At 40.0% G+C, this 22868-nt stretch overlaps 1 long non-coding RNA gene across 1 annotated transcript in view; it reads right to left on the reverse strand.

Annotated features, from left to right (window-relative positions):
* The window catches only part of LOC149462437 (uncharacterized), a 56075-nt gene extending 33714 nt beyond the window's left edge, over positions 1 to 22361 (reverse strand). The window contains exons 1-2 of the long non-coding RNA XR_016312660.1: positions 22063 to 22361; positions 1512 to 1587 (exon numbers count right to left, since the gene is read on the reverse strand). This is a non-coding gene — a long non-coding RNA (uncharacterized LOC149462437). The remainder of the gene's footprint in view (positions 1 to 1511; positions 1588 to 22062) is intronic.
* Between the last annotated feature and the right edge of the window lie 507 nt (positions 22362 to 22868).

Genomic DNA, 22868 nt, shown 5'->3' on the forward strand with positions numbered 1-22868 from the left:
GTTACATTAGAGGCTGTGCCACATTTCTGGACCTGGAAAACACTTCATGGCTAACTAACACATTACACAGAGGTCTGGAATGTTACACAATGGAGAACCTAGTGCCTGGAGGTCATATTCTAGGTAGGCACTGCAATCATCCAGCCAAGCTTGCTCTGGGTACAGTCTCCAAAGCTATTGCTGAGGATATGCCAATCCAGACAGCTGCATAAAGTGGGCAGCTTAAAACGTTTGTAAAGGCTCAGTTTTTATTAAAGAATAAACATGTTATACAGTACTTACCTGCTCTGTGCAATGGTGTTGAATATCCTCTTCTGTGGTTCTTCCGCCAGACTTCTCTTCTTCTCAGTGTGCCATCATAGGAAGCTTCTTCCTATGGAGGTGCACCTGCATAGACACACACAGCATGGCTCAGCCCTTCCCTGCCCCGCCCCTCCCCACCCCACCCACTGTTCTTTGCTCACAAGATTTGATTGACAACAGCAGAAGCCAATGGCTCCCACTGATGCCTCTCTGTCCTGTGAGAAGAGAGAGAGAGAGACCAGCGTCGGTGCAGATAATCACAGCGCTGGATCAAGACTGAGCTCAGTTAAATATGAGGGGGGGTGAGGGGGAGATATTTCCACTGGAACATTTTTACCTTAATGCAAGGAATACCAGCGGTTAGCTCAGCCTTCCAGTGTGCCACCGAGACCCTGAGATAGCTGCTTCAGCACTCCAAGGAGAAAATAGAGCATTTTCATTGAAGGTATACTTTAACCATTTCACTGCCACTACTGTACAGTATGTCATATATCAGCAGCGGCCGGGGAGGGGGGGGGGGGGTTTACGCACAATCCTGGCTACTGTAGCCTACTGTTGGCTAATAGACCCTTGATGTGCCTTTAAAGAAAACATGTTACAGTAAAATACTATCACATAGGGGCATGCACATGTTTTCTATTGTTATCCAATGGTGCTAATTCACATCTGTGTGGTGCAATAACATGTGTTGGTGGTATGTCTGTTTTTGATTTGTTTACCCTTGTTGTAGGGGTTTTTGATGGTAATGACATTGCATTGTCATTGTACCTGCCCAAAGAATTCAAAAATTGCAGGAAAATGCAGATGCACATACTATATGTAAAGAAAGCCTAAAGGAGATGAGTACTGAGAGAAAATCGGAGGATGTCACCCCTGACCTTATAAAAATACCAGTTCCCTGAAGTCTGTGGCCTGGAACAAGCATACAGTAAGAGAAGTCACAGTAAGGCCAGAACACTTTGTTTGAACATATACAGAGACTATTGAGTTCAGGAACAGAGGACTCCTTATTTGCTTGGTACCAACTTCCTTCAACATATTCTAATGTGCTTTATAACTGATATCTGAAAATATATTCACTTCTATCTAGAGACAGGCTATATCAAGGAAATCTATAACTGGGTGGTATATATACTGTATAAATAAAGCTGGGACATCTGGTTACATCTAACAGTAGCCTCCTAAGGTATTAAAAGCCTTGTACTTACTGTTTTGAGATGAGGAAATCTGGAGGTGAACTGACAGATTGGTGGATTGATGAATGGTTCTATCCAATCCATTCATCTGTAACAATAGAGAACATAATAAAATATAAGAAGCATTCGTAGCCTGCATGTTAGAGCTTACATCTAATATTGAAAGTAGGAAACAATACAAAATGGATGAAGAAAAACAATATCTAAGCCAAGACCAAAATTAGGTGCCCTTGATTCATCTGCAAAACAGCCATATGTAATTAAAAAAAATGTATTAGATATTCACCAATTAACATTTTTTATACAAAAACATAAGTTTTAGAAATATCCTTGTGGGCCATAGTTGGCCATTCCTATCTGTTTTCCTGTTGTCCTGCTGGACCATGGGGGCCTCTCCTTTCCCACAGCTCCTGGGATAGACACCCTCTGGCTGTTACCATCCAGAATGTTTTTGGGGTTGTAATTTCATTTTGAATCTGATTTGTATGTGCATAATTTTTGCAATTTTCTTTAATCTGTTAATTTTCATCCTATAGACACCCTGTCAGCAGCATCCACTCCTGATTAAGTTTAATTCATGTTCATGAAACGCGTTGAGATCTGTGATGCAATTCATCCGTTTATTTTTCAAGTTAATGGAATTACATTTTTAGGTATATTGGGAGGTTGTTGAAAGATGGTAATATGAATATTCACTGTTTATCCTAAAATAGACTGACAGCAGTAGATCAGTTCTTTATGTAATTTTAACATTTTATGTCTTGTGTATAAGAAAATATTTGTAATTGGTGGATATCTAATAAAATAAATGATTTTACATATGATTGTTTTACAGATATAAAGCGCTGTAAAGTCCCATGAGCACCTAATTTTGGCCTTTCTGTAATACTAGTGATGGAGGGACATGTACCTATGTACCATGCCTAAATTGAGATTGTAATATCTAAGCCAACAGATAACCAATTATTATGCAGTTAATAGCTGAATACTAATTAATGTTTATGTGACCTATATTGCTAAAAGAAAAGCAAGTTACACACATTAGTGTTTATTATTTGGTTGTTGAATACAATTTGTGTGCATGTTGATATGGAAGAAATGCAGACATTGCCACCCTATCTCATGGAGAAAACAGTGACTGGTGAAGAATCGGGACTGGCAGACTGTTTCTAGCAAAATTGATTTTGCCTCCAAATGATTGATTTTGCCTTTGGTGGACTTGTGCCATATCATAAACACTCTAAATGTAACTTAGTAAGATGCTTAGGAGAATTGTGCTTGGAAATAAAAATGGTACACTTTTTTTAAAATTTGTTAAGAGGGTTTGTTTTAGTGTATTTATGTTAGATTATTTATGCTTGATTAATTTATTTCATTTAGAGGCCCAACGTCCAGAGGACCTACTGTGTGTGCTGGGCATCATGGGCCCATCCTTTGAATTGCAGAAATTCCTGATCGTTATCTCAATTTTGCCCATTCTTGATCATGAAAATCCACCGTGAGTGATTAGCTTTTCCAAAACAAGGCTTCCTTAGGTAATATCTGCCATAGTTGGTCTAGAATGAGGCAGTGTTGAATAGGGAATGTAAACAGCTGAGTACAGAATGAGGCACAGAATGAGTCATGCGCAATGCCCACCAGCGCAAACATGGTGACCTAGGCCATGACAATCCACTCCTGTCTCAACTCTTATCACAAATGACAGTTCCTTGGCTGCCTTCCGAATGTCAATAAACCCTCCAGGGGTGCTGGTTGATGTCATTGACCAAATATGGTCATGACCACATTTGGTCATTGACATCATTTAGGATACCTGTCAGCTTGTTTATATTTTGGACCACGTTAGTGGACAGTTGAAAGCTGTCATTTAGTGGTAGTAGTAATACCATCACTACATTATTACATCTGGCTGCAGAAGCCATAGGTTTGGGTGGGCAAACTGGCCAAATCTGTCCAAAATGCAAACATCTTGAGCTCAGGTCGGTTCATGTTCATCCCTATTGTGGAATAGGGAATGTACAGAGCAAGTGTACAGAATGAGGCACTGTGGATGAGCAAACAGTGCAGTGTACAGAATGAGAAGGTGTGGATCAGGGAATATACAGAATTTTGAAAAAAAGAATGTACAGAGCAGAGTAAGGAACAAGGTGTTGTGGAATAGGGAATGTACAGAACAGTGTACAGAATGAAGCACTGTGGAATAAGGAGTGAACAGAGCAGTGTACAGAATGAGGAGGTGTGGATTAGGAAATGTACAGAATGAAGCAGTGTGTAAAAATGAATGTACAGAGCAGAGCACACAGATCATTGCACAGGATAAGGTGGTGCGGAATAGGGAAAGTACAAAACAGTGTACAGAATGAGGTGGTGTGGAATAATGTGGTGTGGAATAGGAAAGGTACAATGCAGTGTACAGAATAAGGTGATGTGGAATAAGGAATGTATAAAGCAATGTATAGAATGAGGAGGTTGGAACAGGGAACGTAAAGTACAGATTACAGAACGAAGTGGTGTGGAAAAGGGAACTGTACAGCTCAGTTTACAGAATTAATTTTTGCAGAATAGGGAATGTACAGAGCAGTATACAGAATGAGTAAGTGTAAAATAGGGAGTTTCCAGTGCAGAGTACAGGATGAGGTATAAGAAATGTACACAGCAGTGTACAGAATGCGCCAGTGTGGAAAAAGGAATAGAACAGTGTACAGAATGGGGTATTATGGAATAAGGACTGTACAGAGCAGTGTAAAGAATGAGATGATGTGGAATAAGAAATGTACAGAGCAGTGTACAGTATGAGGCAGTGTACAGTATGAGGCAGTATATAATAAGGAATGTACAGAGCAGTGTACAAAATGAGATGATCTGTAACAGGGATTGTACAGAGCAGTGTATAGAATAGGGCAGGGGTGTAGTATAGTGGGGCACAAGAACAGTGAGCATTAACCCTTCCTTTAATTTCATGGGGCAACTTGTGGTAATGTGTAGTCCTTTCTGACATGGAATCCCCACCGAGGATGGAGTGTCACTCCTTAAGGGACCCCAAGGAAACAGCCTGGCATGGCCAGAGTGCTGGTTCCCCTGCTGATCCCCTGCAAATATTATTAATTATGTTCATGCTCAGGAGTAGTTCCTTAGTGAAGCAGATTAACTCAAGTCCATGCATACATGAAGGTTTTTACTCTTTATTGGTAAATTGAGAGGAATATAGATGACCACAGTACGCATGGTGACATGTAGCATTAACAAGATTTCAGTAGTCTCTAGATGCAGTAATGAGAAGAGAGCAGTAAATGGAGAGAGCTGGGATCTGGGCTTAAGCTGGAGTGAAGCTCAATACTTGCATTCAACTGAGAAATCCATAAGAGAGAAGTCCATATTCTTTCCCCACTTAAGCAAAAGCCTACATCAAATGCCCTGTCAACTACATCCTTCTCCAAGCAAAGCCCTTACCTACGGGAATAGTTTCCCTCCTCATGGGACCATTGGGCAGCTAACTACCAGCCACCCAGAACCTATATACATTTATAACCTGACCCAACAGGGTCCTATTCCCAGAGGAAGGTGGGCAGCTAAGGGGCTCCTTACGTTAAATCTCTGCACAGGACATTACTCCTGGGTCTCCAGTAGTTTATGTTCTGATTTTCTCTAAAGTCCTCTAAAGGGAAAGAACTAAACATTTCAGATGGCTAGGCATAATTTTTCATTCTTCTTATACAGAAGCTTGTGTATAGCTATAAACAGCTACGGTATATATTATTTTTGGGTACTGCAGAATGTTGGACACATATTGATATCTCCAGGGACCTTTAGCCAAGGTTATTATTATTACCATACTATATACATAGCATTTCCCATGGGCACTAATGGGTTATAAGTAAGTAACTGACGGAAGTAATCCCAACTGTTTTATTGATGTGCATTTTGTACTTTTATGTACTATTTTAAATGTGTCTTTTTAAACAAAATTCTGGTAGACATTTAATAAAATGTTACTATTTTTAAAATTTTCTGTTTTCATGGCATACTTTGTAAAAGTCCCATGGGCGTTGTTATTGCTATAGTCTGTAATATATAGGGACGGGGGTGCACCATCCTACGCATGAAACCATATTATTTGTTCTGTATTATTAGTACCAGGTATTAAAAAAAAACTATTCAGTAAATAAAATAATCTGCCAGCCTACTCAAAAATATTGGTAAATAGTACAAGAGGTGAGTTTGAGATCTAGGATGCAGGAAATGTGTAAAAAAAATATATCTTTAATGGCAAAACATTTACAAATTAAAAAGAAACATATATAAAAATACAGCAAGATCCCCTATAAAGTATTTAAAAATCTATGCTATTACATATCCATAATTATAAACAATATGACTCATGGATTAGTTAACTGCAGAATAAAAAAAATTCTGTTTATATACACCGTAGGTTGTGCTGAGGATGTCTATTCCATGCTGTCAAGGTAGAAAACCCCCGTAACCATTTAGGTAAATACATGTATGATAATAATGGACTAATAAAAAGGATGATAGTGTTCAAAAATCATGAGGTTTATTTACTAAAGCTGGAGAGTGCAAAATCAGGTGCAATTCTGCATAGAAACCAATCAACTTCCAGGTTTTATTGCCAAAGCTTAATTGAACAAGCTGAGGTTAGAAGATGATTGGCTACCATGCAGAGCTGCACCAGATTCTGAGTAAACCAGCTTTAGTAGATCTCTCCCATACAGTCTCCACAACTGTACTGCACACAATGCTCATAGATTACAAGCTGGCAATTATACAAATATATATATATTGCTTTTTTTCTCAGAAAATAAGTGCAGGAACTCAACCACAACCCCCCTCCCCACACATACAACCTCCAAACCGCATCAAATAATGGGCATATTTCATTAACAGTGGAAGGGTCCTATAGTGGCATTAAATGCTAGGAGTGCATTACATACAGAGTGCAGAGTTCAGGGGGAGAGTGTTACGCAGAGGGTGCAGAGTTAAGGGGTGCCCTATGTACATCAAGGGTGTGCTGCATACAGAGTACAGAGTTCAGGGGTGCACTACACACAGAGTGCAGAGTTCAGCTTTCTACCACAGCTGTTAGCCCCCCTGTGGTAGCACTGTTAAGTTTTAAAAATTAAAAGAAATATAATTAAAAAAAAATTAAAAGCACCTTCGTCACCCCATGCACATATGAATGAAAACATGCACATATGGCACGCATGCCACACATTTGTGAGGTATTACCACAAACATTAGAGTAAAAGCAATAATTCCAGGGCCATACCTCAAAGTTACCGTTAAAGTGATAACCTGTAAGGTCTTTTAAAATGTTGCTTGTGAACAATTTTGGGTATCAAATTTTATTGCCATTTCAAGGACCTGCAAATTTTTAAGGCTTGACATTTTTGGTATCTATTTACTTGTTTCTTCCCCCATTCTACTACCCTGTAGAGCAGTAATCTCCAAGCTGTTGCCCTGGTGTCAGATCTGGCCCTTTGCTTGCTTTTATCTGGACCTTAGACACCAACAATAGGGCACCATTCCTTCCATTGACACCAATGGTGGAGCACTATTTCTTCCTCTGACATCAACGGTTGGCACTATTCCCCCTCCTAATGCAAGGAATTATTCCTCAGACTGACAACAAAAATAGAGCACCATTCCTCCCACTGACACCAATGATACAGCACTATTCCTTCCCCTGATACCAACAATTGGTACTATTCCTTCCACTAATACCAATGATGAAGCATTGTATACTACTATCGATGTCAAAGCATTTTCTACTCACACTAGCCACATTCCAGGCCCCCAGAGAGTCGGAAGGACAGCAAACTGGATCTTTGTTTAGAAAGTTTGGAGACCCTGGCTGTAGAGGAAAGATGCTTATACTTACCGATTCTCAGAGTGCACCAGTCCAGTCACATGATCGACTCTCAGTGCCAGTTTCAGTGTAGAGGAAGGACAGCCCACTTCTGCTACTAGCCACTGTGTTTCCTGACTAAACTTTTTCCCTGCCCTTTAAGAAGGTCCTCTTCTTTATAGCATATTGGCATATTAGGGGTAAGATACCATTTGTGCATGCTGTTCTGCTGCATGAGAACCCACTGGGTTAAGGGGGCCCATTTATGCCAATTGTGGTCAGGCTGTTGTTTGTACCCCCACTCCCACTGGTGCATAGACCGGAATACTGCTCACTTCTAAACCATGAGAGAAACCAGAGACATTCTGTTGGGGGGGGGGGGGCTACATCAATTCCCACATGACTGGCACTAGCAGATGCAGAATGCATCTACCATTTCTTCATCATTTGGATTGAAAGTGAAAGGGGTATTTGCTGTCTAATCTCATTTGGAGAGTTCATGTTATGATGAAGGTTACTCTTCATCTGCATCTGATATGTACCTATTTAAGTATTTGTACTTTGGCCAGTAGTTTAATAAGAAGCCAGTAAATTGTTCTCACACAGGGGCTCTTTTGTTAATATGCTCACCTTTGTGGCGTACTCTAAGTTGAACTGTACAGAAATAGCCAACTAACTCATGTTTGCATTAGTGCAGCATTTTAGCTCCAGCATAAGAGATTTGTTATAAAGTGTATATATTCTGGCACATACATCCATGAGTTGTCACTTGCTCTTCACTTGCTATACATAGGTAGACCACTGTATGATAATTAGTTTAACAAGCATAGAGCCACTATGAACGTGGAGGATCTGTTGGCCAGTAATGTTAGCTGAGCGAGGCTTACCATCACACCCTTCCTCTGTGCTTATAATGTTAAAGCTTAGGCTTTCCCTATTCTTGCTACTGTGCTCTGGTGTAGACCTTCAAGCATACCACAACAGATACCACATTGGGAACATGTAAATGTGTAAAAGTATTTTATGTACAATCCCAAACTCCCTTTCATGTGATTTACTCAAGGCTTTTCACTTGGGGTCAATGCAGAGCAAAATTTCAGACATTGTTCTTAGCTTTGCTGCACTCAGCCTTTCCTCTTTTAGAATATTATATATCTACATGGGTACCAACTTATGGGTACCAACATACAGGTACCAAATAGGACCAAACAAGTGATTTTAGAAAGTAGATCCTTCCCCTTATTTTGATGAACATATTGGATTGGCCTGTATATACAGAAAAACAATTGTAAGACTCTGCATCTTGCCTCTTTTTTTCTGTTACACCACTCTAACAATCCCCATAAAGGTATACAGGAAGTCCAAACTCATCACCTTCTGAATGCAGCTAAATCCTACACTCATCTAAAATGGAGGAACCCTTCTACCACCTCAATCTCACCATCATTGTGAAAAGTAGAGAATATTTGGCAAAAGGTAGATCTCATCCTATCCTCTCAAAACAAACACAATATATATAGAACAACATGGTTCTAATGAATTGATTTTATGTCCTCTACGGAAAGGAAGGCCCTTATGTTCATTTAATCCACGGCTCAACACCCAGAAACCACCAGAGGGCCCCCTATCCCTCCTTTCCATTACTTGTTTTCTACCCCACCATTTTCCCTCAAACTTTTGCTCTAGTCCTTCTGCCCCCAATCACTTCTAGTTTTGTTCCTCTTTCGTCTTAACCCCCCTACAGTAAAACTTGTCCAGATTTCCCTACACCCCCTCTTATAACCCATCACATCGCATGCCATCCTTCCCGATTCTGTCCCCCCTTTGCTTGTTCTCTTTTTCTTCTCTCTTTCCCTACTTGGAAAATTTAGTGAATACTGATCATTAGAATGACTCACGTAAGCAAATGTACTTCCTTTTCATTTTGTTAATAATCAAAATAAGGCATTCTTTGTACTCTGCCTTCCTGCTTATACCTTAATACTAATACAGAATTGGTTTTCCTACCTTGTTTTTAAAATGGTGAGCGCTCACCCCTGAAGGAGCCGCTGAATTGCATTGGGACCCTTCTGCCCTGCACCTGTGACAACCTGCCCTTTCCTGGACCTGAGAACTCAGACGCACCAAGAAGGTTTAAATGGGCTTTATTTAAAAAGAAATCCCCAGAAAGAAATTGGTTAATTAACAACTGTTTACAATACAGCAATGTAGGCATCTCATTAAGCAACATAATTTACAGGGTGTCACTGATAATTCCCCAGAACTGCCTGGGAAGCAACTGGTGCAAAATAAACATTCTCTAAGCAGGCACGGGAGAGCTATATTGGCATGTAATGCAAATAAACACAGTACAGCAGTACAAATGACTAATATCCTGAAAGTGGGAGAGATATTGGGATTGATTTACTAAAACTGGAGAGTGCAAATTCTGGTGCAGCTGTGCATGGTAGCCAATCAGTTTTTAAGTTCAGCTTGTTCAATTAAGCTTTGACAATCAAACCTGAAAGCTGATTGGCTACCATGCACAGCTGCACCAGATTTTGCACTCTCCAGTTTTAGTAAATCAACCCCATTGCCTGTTCCAAGGCTTGGTAAAACCAGGACAGGGTTAGGATTAAACAAGGAACTTCAGAAATTATCTGGAAAACATCTCCAGAAGCTGATCAGAAAGACCAAAATACATTTGAGAGATATCCAGGTTGCCCACACGCTCTCCAGCATAAAATTAGTTGGAGGTTTAGAATTTAACTATCTGGTATGGAGTTTAATACCTGAGGAGTGCAGGATTTGGGAATACACTATGGTTAGTGCACCGGGATCCAGTGGAGTCTATTTGTATGGCCCTTGTGAGGCTTTGTATGAGGATCACAAGTTGAAAAGCTTCACAAGGAGAATTTGGCCTGAAAGAAAATCTAGAATCTAGAGATACTATACAGTGCTTACTAAAAGTAGTGCTAAGCTATTTGTTAATTGCAAAATCTCTCACTTTGGGGTAATTTATATCCAGACATTAGGGTATCAAATAACTTTACTATACTATAATGAGTAATATCAGCTACCAATTGAATTTTTTTTTGCTCAGCCCAGTGGAGGTCGACATTAAAACCTGTAGAAACAGTGTAATGCTTGGTACACAGTGATGTCACAACAGTGGGATTATCAGTGTATCTAACCTCATGGGCAAAAATGGAATACATTGCACTTTACCAGTCCTTACATGAGGTTACTGCATTCATTTACTTTTTTCACGTTTTATTCACTTTATTTTACCTAGTGATCTGGCCAGTAGCACACTTCTTCTCCTAGGGCAACAACACTAACTTACCGCACTGCATCTACAGGTTTGTCACCTTAGGACAGATGGTGTATTAAAGCTACAATAAGATATTGCAGAGTGCGATGAACACAGGATAGTACTTGATTTCTTTGAGTAAGTAATGATCACTCAGCACACCCTAAAATAAGTGAGATAACCACCACAATCCTCCCTACTTGATTTCTTTTGGGTTAAACAGGTATTTTTTCATTTATAAAACAAACATGCCAAATGCTGTTAATGGTATACCAGACCAAATTGGGTGAATAATAGAGGTTAGTTAGAGTGTACAATAAAGGGGTTTATTGGGGTACTTACAATAGGATAATACTTATATTTTCTGCTTTATTTTTCATCTAGCATACTAGGGACTCATTGGTATAGCTGCTATAGGACAACAAATGTTTTGTATTTCAAATCTAATTTTTTTCATGGTTTTTTTTTATTTCATTTATTATTTATTTTATGTTTATAGGTCTGTGGGATTTCCTTTATATAATACATTTTCTGTTATGGTGATCTATTTAATTATTAGTTATTCATGATATGTTTTTGTGTATGTGGCTAGACCAGTATCTTTCCTCAATAAGGTGGCCTGTTTCAGAATACCTGAGGGGTTCCATTTGTTTTTTTTTTTTAGCTGAATTATATTATTTGTTTAGAATATTTGGTGCACATTTTGCTCATTACTTTACAATTGTATGTTATTGTCCCTTTATTATTTTTGCCTATAGATAAGAAATTTTTATGAATGAGCAGATTTTAAATAATTTTACAGGTTAGGGTTGTGTCTTTTTATATATGTAATCTTGCCTGTCTAGCTAGGGTTTCCATATGCAGTATTTGATCATGTTGTTGTGTTCTTTTACATTTAATAAAATGGAAAATGGAAGTTTGATATGACCATGTCAGTGAACATACCCCGTGGGGCCTGTTTATAAAGCAGAAAATGTGACTTTCACAAAACAAGTAAGTATTTGTGGTGTGTGTATGTTAAATTACAGGAAATGATAAGCCACATGTGAATATTTGGTGAATGTCACATTCACTGCTTCATAAATATGCCGATATGTCTCTTATTGCAATTACTGTGCACATAAGGGCTTTTGGGGGTTCTGCTGCTCTCAACACACACCTATCAATTAACATATTATACACATTGTGACAAAGTACAAAAGCAGCCAAAGAAAGGTTAGCAGGTTGAGTCTTATCTAGCCCTTTGCCAGCTACAGCCACCAAAACCTTCAATTGCTCCTGCACTGGTCCTGAAGAGTTACAGCTTTAGGAACACATTGGGGTAGAGTTACTAGAACTAAAGCACCGGTGCATTGTAGCCAATCAGCTTCTAACTTCAGCTTGTTCAATTAAGCTTTGACAAAAAAAAACACTGGAAGCTGATTGGTTTCTATGCAGAGCTGCACCAGATTTTGCGCCCTCCAGCTTTAGTAAATCAACACCATTACATCTCAGGCTCCGATATAACTACACTTGTGCCTTGTGGGTATAAATACCTGCTCTTTCAGATTTTATTGGGCTGGCCATATTGATAGTGGGTGCACCTACATTGATAGGTTCCAGGGTCTTTTATGGAAAAACTGTCATAATGTAAATTGCAGAAGATGGAAATGCTACCATCATTATGTTTACTGATTCCATTTTTCCATTAAATACTGTCCTAACATGCATGCAAGTAATAACCACGTGATATTTTTTAATATGGCAGTATAAGCAGCACTATTTGATCACAAGATGCAGCAGCATGTAACAATCAACCAGATTTACGTTATACTGACAATAGTCTAGTGAAAGATAAATTCTGATTAGAAGGGAGGAAACTCAGGTTTAAGTCAAATGCCCAATGATGTTGACCCACCATATTTGGTCAGTTATTTCATTCAGGATACCTGCTCTATGCTGTTATTCTAGCAGTGATGAGGATTCTGTCATCTGCTATGGAAGTAGTGGCAAGGCAAGCCAAGCCTTCCCCATTGCAAGCACCTCTACACATCCAGTCTCCAAAAAGATATGAGGGTTTGGAAAGGGAGGCTTACGAATAAGGAGACTTCCAGATATCCACCCCCCAGGTAAGTTATTATGGGGTACATTAGTACCCCATGTTACTCACTTCCAAAAAAAGCCATAAGTAAATAAAGACACTCACGCTGCAATAAATCATTTATTTGAAAACACAGTAATTTAATGTCCTCAGAGTAAAGTCCTCAGATGTATATCTATTGTCAGTCATAAATCATAAAATGCAATACATCACCTGCACTTAATATATAAAGACAATAAGTGTAAATCAACAAGTGAAAAATAACAATTAATGCAGCTGTTCAAAAATGAAAAACGCTGTAACATAATGTGATCAATAACACAAAAAACGCAAAAAAAAAAAAAAAAAAATATATATATTTATATATAATTAATATAAAGAAAAACGTCCACAATCCAATCTGTGATTATGTGCTCCAAGAAAAGAAATCTGTGCCAAAAAGAAGAAAAGTCCATAAAGAAATATATATCCCGTTCCTCAAAAAACACAAGGTAATTACACTACGTAGTACTCAGTGATCCCTCCCTTGTAGAATCCACACTCACCAAATATGATGGACTCCTAGCTTTTAGGGCTTAAGAGTCAAAAACGCTTATTACTGGTGAGATGTGCTCACAGAGATATCCAGGGTTCAGTGGAGTATATGTGCAATTCATCAATGTATTCTAAGATTCATCATACGGGCAAAGGAGAAGCAGAAAGGATACTAATAGTGTAATACTGTTAAGCTTCTTTATTCAAATAAAACAGCGATATACATTGCACTCACATTTTCTAAACAACATATGAGCCTTGAGATAGTATATTATCCACAGCCTTCAACCACAGTACAGCGCTAGTCAAAATGGCTGCGGAACGCCGCTGTTCGCGTGCGCTCCACTCACCGGACGTGACGTCACACAGCCTAGCCAGAGCCGGAAATTGCGTCAACACGTTTCGCCCCTCCTCCAGGGCATCCTCACAGACGGTAATCTCTGTCTTAAACTATGCTCCGGATAGAAATTTATATAAATTGGATACATTCATAGATCTGCAGAATTTTATTAGAAAGGTTAATATTAAGAAATATTGGGAAAAGAAAGGGACAACAGCCAGACAGGATGATGGGAATTATGTACACACTAATTTGAGAAATAAGTCCACCTTCAATCCTAAGATTAATAATAATTGTTGTGTAGAAGCTTTTAAAAAGATGGTGGAACATGATTTGGAAGTATTAACCATTCCCCCTATCAGGCAAAAAAGATATTTGATCCAGGGCTTGGAGCAGTTAGAAAAGAAAAAAGAAATTGTAATAAGGCCAGCAGATAAAGGTGGAGGTGTGGTCATTCTTAAAAAGAATGACTATGTGAATGAACATAATAGATTGATAAAGGACAGGGAGACATATGAATAACAAGAATGAAGAACAAGAATAAATTGATGAATTGCACCTATACTCCATTGAACCCTGGATATCTCTGTGAGCACATCTCACCAGTAATAAGCGTTTTTGACTCTTAAACCCTAAAAGCTAGGAGTCCATCATACTGGTGATTCCATCATACTTGTAGATTCTATAAGGGAGGGATCACTGAGCACTACGTGGTGTAATTACCTTGTGTTTTTTTGAGGAACGGGATATATATATCTTTTTGGACTTTTTTTCTTGTTGGCATGTATTTCTTTTATTGGAGCACTTAATCACAGATTATTTTGGATTGTGGACTTTTTTTCTTTATATTAATTATACCATCAGTTATGATGACTCATCACCATGATGTTTCTTTGCTGCCACGGTGACCCGCTGCCCAATGGTGTTACACTACTGTTGCTTTTTGACAGATCCCTGGTGCTGCTGGAAAGTAAACACAGCAGATGAGATCCCTGACATACTTGCTTACATTCTAGCACCAGTGGATCTGTCATTTAGCCATTTACGCTACTTAACTTGAAGTAGTGTGATTTCAAAGCCACTGGTTAGTGTGATTTCAAGTTGCCCGACATCTGTATGACTTCATACGCAGATGTCTATGCAAGTTGCACATGAAATCATCAAAAATAGTGCAGGAACCTTTTTTTCAAAATCTGCGCCACACCGCAAAGTCAGAGCGGCACGGATTTGAATTGTTCCATAGGCACAAATAGGATGAGACCTGTCATGCAATTTGGAACTGTCAAATTGCATGCCAAGTTGCACCGGTGTGAACCAGGTGGCAGTAGACTGGTGGCGCAACATCATCAGGCAGTGAGTGGCCACAGTGGCGGAGAAACATTGTTGAGTGGGAGGTCATCATCGCAGTAGGAAAACTTCATGGTTGTCATGGTGGTAGGGTAAAATTATTGGGTGGCAAGTTGTGATCAACGAAGGATCTACATTGCTGGATGACATCATTAACGTGGGATTTATATTGAAGGGCATTGTTTAAATTTTTTTTAATTTAAATTTATTAACCACTTGAGTACCAGCCTGTAGTATCCCTGCCTTTCAGTTTTCATCGCTGTGATAGTTAAACTGACAATTACTCCATCATGCAACATTGTATCCAGATTAATTTTATATTGCTTTTTTTTTGGTGGTATGCAATAACTACTTTTTTTAATATATAAAGGAAAAAAGACCCAAAGTTTTTAAAAATAATCTGTTTCCCTTGCTATCTATTATAAAACATATCAAGTAAAAATACTAGGACAGTATGCACAGCTCCAAAATTATCCCATTTTGGATAGTAGACACTCCAAGGTGATCTCGATTTTTGCTACTTTTTTTTGGAAATTAAGAAACATGGTGGTACTGAACTGGATAAAACATGGAGCTTAGTAATGGTGCACTAGATTCAACACACCAATAAGTTAATGGGTCATACACAGAGGGAGCAGGAAGTGGAGGGAGTAATGTACTGACCCTTAATATGAGCCACCAGTGATGGCTCATGTCACAGCTGTTAGGGACACGATGGCTGCCCTAGGTTGTTTTTGCTTATAAACAGCAGATCAGAAATAAATGTTATCAATGCACGGCAGCAGTAAAGTTGTTAAAGGATTTTCTCACAGCATCATTGTGTTTATTTACATTTTATTTTTGTTGGGATTAGGTAACAAAGGGTAATAATGTACCCTGTACTCATTACCATGGGGCAAGTGTAGCACCTCCTAGTTAGCTAGGGGGAGCTAGAGTACTGATTGTTAGAGAGGAGGGCAGAGTAGCAGCCTGGGTGCCATAGTCAGGAGGTCAAATTGTGGTCAGGACTGAGAGGCTCTTTAAGCCAGCCCCTCTGAAATTTCCCCCTGCTCTAGAGCTTTGGTGAAAGCTCTAGAAGCAGTGGGTGGATCTGAGGAGTGGCTGGCTTGTACTCATAATGTACTCATAATGGATTCTGGCAAATCCCTAACAGAAGGCTAGGCAAGGAGTCAGGATGATGCTTAAACGTGATTAGGCTCAGCAGAGAGGAGAATTTGGGTGGAAGACAGAGAGGAAGATGTGAGGCTAAAGGCAGGAGCCTGGAAGGGGGCCCAGATGGAGAGAGGGGCTTGCCTTCAGGCAGTGGAGCTGGAAAAGATGAAAGCTCAGGGCTTCACTGGCCCCCAGGCAAAGGACCACCTGTACAGCAGGGAAGAAGCTAAAAGGCCTTGTAGCAGCCATCAACCCATCAGCGGTACAGGACAGGATCTGAATAAGTACCCCTGCACCCCCAAATAGGGGAAGGAGCACTCTGGTAGAAAACCAGATTCTCCACCTATCTGGGACTGTCCATTTCTTAAAGCAACAGGCACCAGATCCCCTGCTCAGCGATACCTCCAGATTGCTGGGTGAAGGAAGAAGAGCTCGCCTATGGTATAAGGTGCTACATTAGGAGACACTGGCTAGCTCACCAACAGAGACTGTGTTGCAGTGGAGGCTTGTAAGTAGTCCCAGGAAGTTGTCCTCAGTTCATCAGTTCCCTTGGGCATCCCGTACACCCCTAACCCTATCCCAGTTCAAATCCCCCTAATAAAATCACAAAAAAAAAAACTCAAGGACTGATCTCCGACTCCTAGATGCAAGCCTGTGTGAAAATGTGTGTTGCCTGGCTGTACAGGGCTATAGGGGGACCCAAAAGCTCTATTGCAATTCCTAAGGGGGTAGTGCTACATAAGATATCTGGAGACCCCTTTGTTCTAAAGGGGACTTTCAGATTCCTAGTCCCCACACAAACCCTCTTTTCGAGGACAGTATGTGGGGAAGAGACCCTTGTCTCTCAATACTGGGAAAAGGTACCTTGCAAGGAGAGAGAGACTGGTTATACACCCCCCCATGTTGAAAGGCATGTGGCCTGGTGTGGTTCAATAAGAGGGCAGGGTCATGCTTGCTGACCTTACTTTCCTGGCCACCTAGGCTGCATACCTGATTAAGGGTCTGGCAGAAATTTTAAGGAGAACCCCATACCATTTTTTTTTCTAATTTTCTTTTTTTTTCCAAATGTCAAGTGCAGATTTAAAGTATCCCCCAAGCATGTTATTTAAACCATTTGTGTTTTATTCAATGTTGCCCTTTAAGCCACATAAAAAGATGCTCTCCCTGTTAAACAGTATTTTAGAAAAATGTTTTTTTTTGCATTGGTACATGTCACTCACGGTAATTGCCAGCTCCCTTTGCTCTTTTTTCTGAGTTCACTCAACCCTACTGATCAGTTTCAATATATTACTGAACTTTGCATAGGGGAGGGGCAGCACTGCAAACCTGTAAGGCTTTACTACACTGCATAGTACTGTATATATGGAGCTGGATGACAGGAGGGGAGAGCTCAGGGTTGATCTTGTTGTTGCGTTGCTATCCAATCACAGACCGGGGCTGTCCTTGACCAAGATGTATTAATTTAATTGAGGAAAACAAAACAAAGTTTGGATTCTGATAGTGGTGTCTGATAGGAATGTCTGGATTAGAAATCTAGGCAAACAGAATTAAATTTTTTTTTTTTGGCAGGTAAGACACTTTCAATTTAATGTTGCTTACTGCAATCATAATTTCTTTTTTGTTCTTCCACACCACAAAGTAAAATATCAGACCAGCTGCTATGGGCAGAGGGAACAATCCTCAAGGTGCCTAAACATACTGCAGCAAGTACTTACCTTGAGTACCAGAGTCTGGCCTTTTCTCCTCCCCTGCCCTGCCTGGCACCTTCTCAGTAGTCAGTTGTAGGAGGGCCAAGTCTTTGAGGGTTCAGCCCTGCTCTTCCTTGTGGGCTTTTAGCAGCTGCACTTGGTGGTTGGATCATCTACCCCTATGACTGCTGCAAGTGTGCATCTGGAGCACAGGTTCAAAGCAATGAGTGACTTTCTTCCGGGACTCATAGGCATTCAAGGAAATTAAGCGAGACAAGATCTCTGCAAATAACAAGTGCCTCTGACAAGTGGGGAGGTAGGACTTGCCATTCAAGTAATTGTGTATTGTGAATGACTGTCTGATATCTGACAAAGTGTTGTTTTTTTTCACTTTGAAAACACATCCGATCTCAATGGGGAAAAATATAATGCTGGATATCTATACTAATATGGACTGGGTACTGTGTTAGGAACGTAAGGATGCCCCATCGTTACGGAGAACTGAATTCAAAGACACCCTGAAAATCAAAGTGAAAAAATGATGTAGCAGTCTCTAGTCCATTTTGCTGAAATTTCATTGCGGCAACTCAAAATGGTACTCAGTAGTTTGTATGGCTTGTATGCATGGCTAACAATGTCGGGGCATGCTCCTAACGAGACAACGCATAGTGTTCTGGAGTATTTCCTCCCAGATCTGGAACAGGGCATCACTGAGCTCCTGGACAGTCTGAAGTGCAACCTGGCAGCGTCGGATGGACCGAAACATGATATTCCAGAGGTGTTCTATTGGGTTTAGGTCAGGTGAGTGTGGGGGCCATTCAATGGTATCAATTCCTTCATCCTCCAGGAACTGCCTGCATACTCTCACCACATGAGGCCGGGCATTGTCGTGCACCAGGAGGAACCCAGGACCCACTGCACCAACACAGGGTCTGACAATGGGTCCAAGGATTTCATCCTGATACCTAATGGCAGTCAGGGTGCCATTGTCTAGCCTGTAGAGGTCTGTGTGTCCCTCCATGGATATGCCTCCCCAGACCATCAGTGACCCACCACCAAAACGGTCATGTTGAACGTTGTTACATGCAGCATAACGTTCTCCATGGCTTCTCCAGACCCTTTCACATCTGTCACATGTGCTCAGGGTGAACCTGCTCTCATCTGTGAAAAGCTCAGGGCGTCAGTGGCGGTCCTGCCAATTCTCATGTTCAATGGCAAATGCCGATGAGCTCTATGGTGCCAGGCAGTGAGCACAGGGCCCACTAGAGGACATCAGGCCCTCAGGTCACCCTCGTGAAGTCTGTTTCTGTTTGTTTGGTCAGAAACATTCATACCAGTAACTTGCTGGAGGTCATTTTGTAGGGCTCTGGCAGTGCTCATCCTGTTCCTCCTTGCACAAAGGAGCAGATACCGGTCCTGCTGATGGGTTAAGGTCCTTCTACGGCCCTGTCCAGCTCTCCTAGAGTAACTGCCTCTCTTCTAGAATCTACTCCATGCTCTTGAGACTGTGCTGGGAGACACAGCAAACCTTTTGGCAATGGCACGTATTTATGTGCCATCCCGGAGGAGTTGGACTACCTGTGAAACTTATCTAGGGTCCAGGTATTGCCTCATGCTACCCAGTAGTGACTCTGATCCTAGCCAAATACAAGACTGGTGAAAAACAGTCAGAAAAGATGAGTAGGGAAAAAAAGTCAGTGGCCTCCACCTGTAAAACCATTCTTGTTTTGGGGGTCATCTCATTGTTGCCCATCTAGTGCACCTGTTGTTAATTTCATTAACACCAAAGCAGCCCTCTGCTACTGACGAGGTCAATATCCCAGCAGATTAATAGACTTGATGCTATACTCTGATTAAAAAGTATTCCTTAGATTTTTTTGAGCAGTGTATATACACACACAGACAGACACATACACACACATATATATATATATATATATATATATATATATATTTATGGTGTGCTCTGCAGTCTGACATCTAAATTCATCTCATTCTGGGATGTCATTGTAAGCTCTGGTACTATCACTTACTTCCCCCATATTACACATTAATTCTTTAATTACAAAAGATCTGATACATACCACAGTTCCCATATATGCCTCTTCAAGTGCTCCACAGACAAGCAGAGTGGAGGATGCTTGAACTGTAGGGAGTGAGGAATCCTCAAAATTGTCTAATTTATATAAGGGGTGTCCAGGTATGGGGCCAAGAGGGTATCCAGAAACTCTTATGTCACTGAACCAATATCTCCAGGCACCTTGAGGTGCCTACTCTCATTAAAACAGGACTGATTAAACTGTAACTTGAAATGTAAGGCTTATTACAAGATCTACATTCAAATAAGCTGGGCCTTCCCACATAAAGCATAAATTTAGGTTTCTGGGGCAATGGTCACTCTTGTGTGCATGCTTTTTCATGGGATAACATGGGAATTTGCATGTAAATAAAAATCTGGTGATCACCAACCCTACTAATTTGTATGGCAAAGCAGAATTGCCTAAATACTGCTTTGCCATACAGACTGGTATATATCTGCCCTATACTGTTATGAAACTAATACATCAATCAATCAATCAATCAATCAATCAATCAATCAATCCTTTTGATAGATACACTGTATAATGCTGTATATCTGTGGTTAAAAATGGTTTACTAAAAGGGAAACATCTGAAAATTATTGGATACATGGTACAGGCTATAGGTGTGATTTACTAAATTAGTTCTATGTACTCTCTGTTTCATAGACCAGTGTTTGTCTCAAACATCCAATCATGTGCAGAAAAAGTTCTTATTTTCTTTTTATTGCCACTTGATTAAATTCATAAGAGCATTCACTTAACTAAAGTGAAAATTACTTCTTCAGTATATCAACAGTATATCAACTGCAAGCTTTCGAAGTTAAACAGATGATTTAGTAAAACATCATTAGACAGAGGTTGGACACTAATTGCTTAAAAAAAATATAAAGATATGACTTCGGCAAGTAAATGCCTTTAAAATAATCTAAATGACAGACAACAGGCTGTAAAACACATTAGCTTTTATGCAAAAGATTACAAACCAGCATATATCCAGAGTGTAGAATGAATAATTTTCCATCAGGGTGATGGCTGTGTCATAATCTATCATGAACAGAAGATAATTAGCAAAAAGAACTACCCAGGGTTTGTGGATGCAGGCGTATAGCGGAAAACCCAGCTGTTCATTCAGCACAGTGTTGCCTGGGAAAACCAACAGACCTATTGCGTCTGTGAATACGAGACATACGATGTGGCATTTTGCTGTACATATGGGATTACCCAATATGGTAGTTTAAAGAGCGGTTATGAAGTACAAAGTGTAAAGCCCAAATCCACCAATGAAATCTTACCTTTCATCACTCTAGAGCAATCGTGACAACAAAAGAGGAGTGATGATTGGTTGCTATGAGCTCCAGCACTTTGAACAGTGCTCTTTTGCTCTCACTCATTGCTCTGTATTTGGTGCAGCAATGTCACTTTGCAACAGTATGACACACATCTGTATGCTTGCTCCCATTTTTTTCCTTTGCAGATGCTGTGCTGTACTAGGAGTATGTATGATGACTTGAAAAGAAAATTACAATCATTTTTTTTTTACTTATATCAATGCAAATGCATCCAAACTAAAGACGTTTGATGTTATCATCAGCCTTTCTGAGTCAGCATACTGTTCATGGTGTATGTCTGTTTACTGTATGTTTTTCCATTATGGCTGGTAGCAGATATCTTGTATGTGATGGGAGCTCCTGTGAACGTCTCACACAAACAGCATCCGATTTATCAAAGAGAACTATCCCTTTGGAAGCAATGTGAATTCTGTGTCGTACAGAACCAAAGCAGACGGGTTAAAAGCTCTGGTGATGCTTGCTTTTATTTAATAATGCTGCTAGGATGATTTTTGAACCAGGATGGCAACTGGTGGGAAATTGGAGTACCAAAGCCAACAGGTCCACATTAAAAACAGGAAAGCAAGATTTTCATTGAAATCATATTTAATCTGGATAAATGAACAGTATCTGTAAATAAGTGGCTTGCAAATGGAATGAATGGCAGCACTGTCATTTAAAGCAGCATCTTCATGGTTGATGATGTACACATAGGTGTCAAGTTTAGAAATCACTGTGAACAATCACAGTATCCTCATACGTAGAAGGACCAGCAGTTGCTAGGCATGGGATGCAAAGATCCTACATGTATGTTCTATTGATAGATGAAATGTTTTAAAGAAAGTAAAAGGCACATACCTCATAATGAATTCCAGTTCAGAAGGTAAAGTCTAGATGTGGGATTTCTCTTTTTCTTCCCCATTTTCAGGCTCTTGTATCCACATATATGAGCTATATGACTATTCTAGGGATAGGTGAAGAGAGTCTGTAAATAAGCTGCATGTGGCTGCAAAGCATTGCATAGCAAAGCTGCCTTTTTCTTGGTGTACAGGCTGTGATTCCCTCCTTGTACCTTCCAATCCTGCTAATATTCTGCAGCCAGATGCATGCAACTGACTTCCACCAGTCTGGAGCTGACCTGCAGTGACGTCATTGCATCATTAAGTTTCCCCCTAGGAACACTAGGCTTCTATATATAGCAGCACATTAATTCTGCCAGTGAAGGATCTATCTGAAGCTCAGCATTAAACTCTGATTTTAACGCCCCCCTCTTCCACTTCCCTGCCAGGAACTGCTTTATCTTCTCTGTGCAGGCTATTCTCAGAACAAAGAAGCATCAAAATCAAGCAATATATATATATATATATATATATATATATATATATATATATGTATATATTTATGTATTAGATTATCTGGATTTTTTATGTAACATATATGTATACACATACATTGTGCTCTACCTCCCCCCTCTACTCCAGACTGTTGTCTAACGCTGTATAGGAACAGCACTATAGAGCTATAAATAGAAAATGCTTAACAGTCAGCTGTCAGGGAAAAAGCAAATAAAATAAAGAGATGCTTCGAGCTTCACAGAGCTTTTAGGATGGGAATTTCCCTAACAACATCATGTTTTCAAAATCATAGCATATTAATAGGTTTTC

This window comes from Staurois parvus, unplaced genomic scaffold (assembly GCF_062004578.1).
Source record: "Staurois parvus isolate SC_StPar_1 unplaced genomic scaffold, SC_StPar_1.0 ptg000175l, whole genome shotgun sequence".
Classification (NCBI taxonomy): domain Eukaryota; kingdom Metazoa; phylum Chordata; class Amphibia; order Anura; family Ranidae; genus Staurois; species Staurois parvus.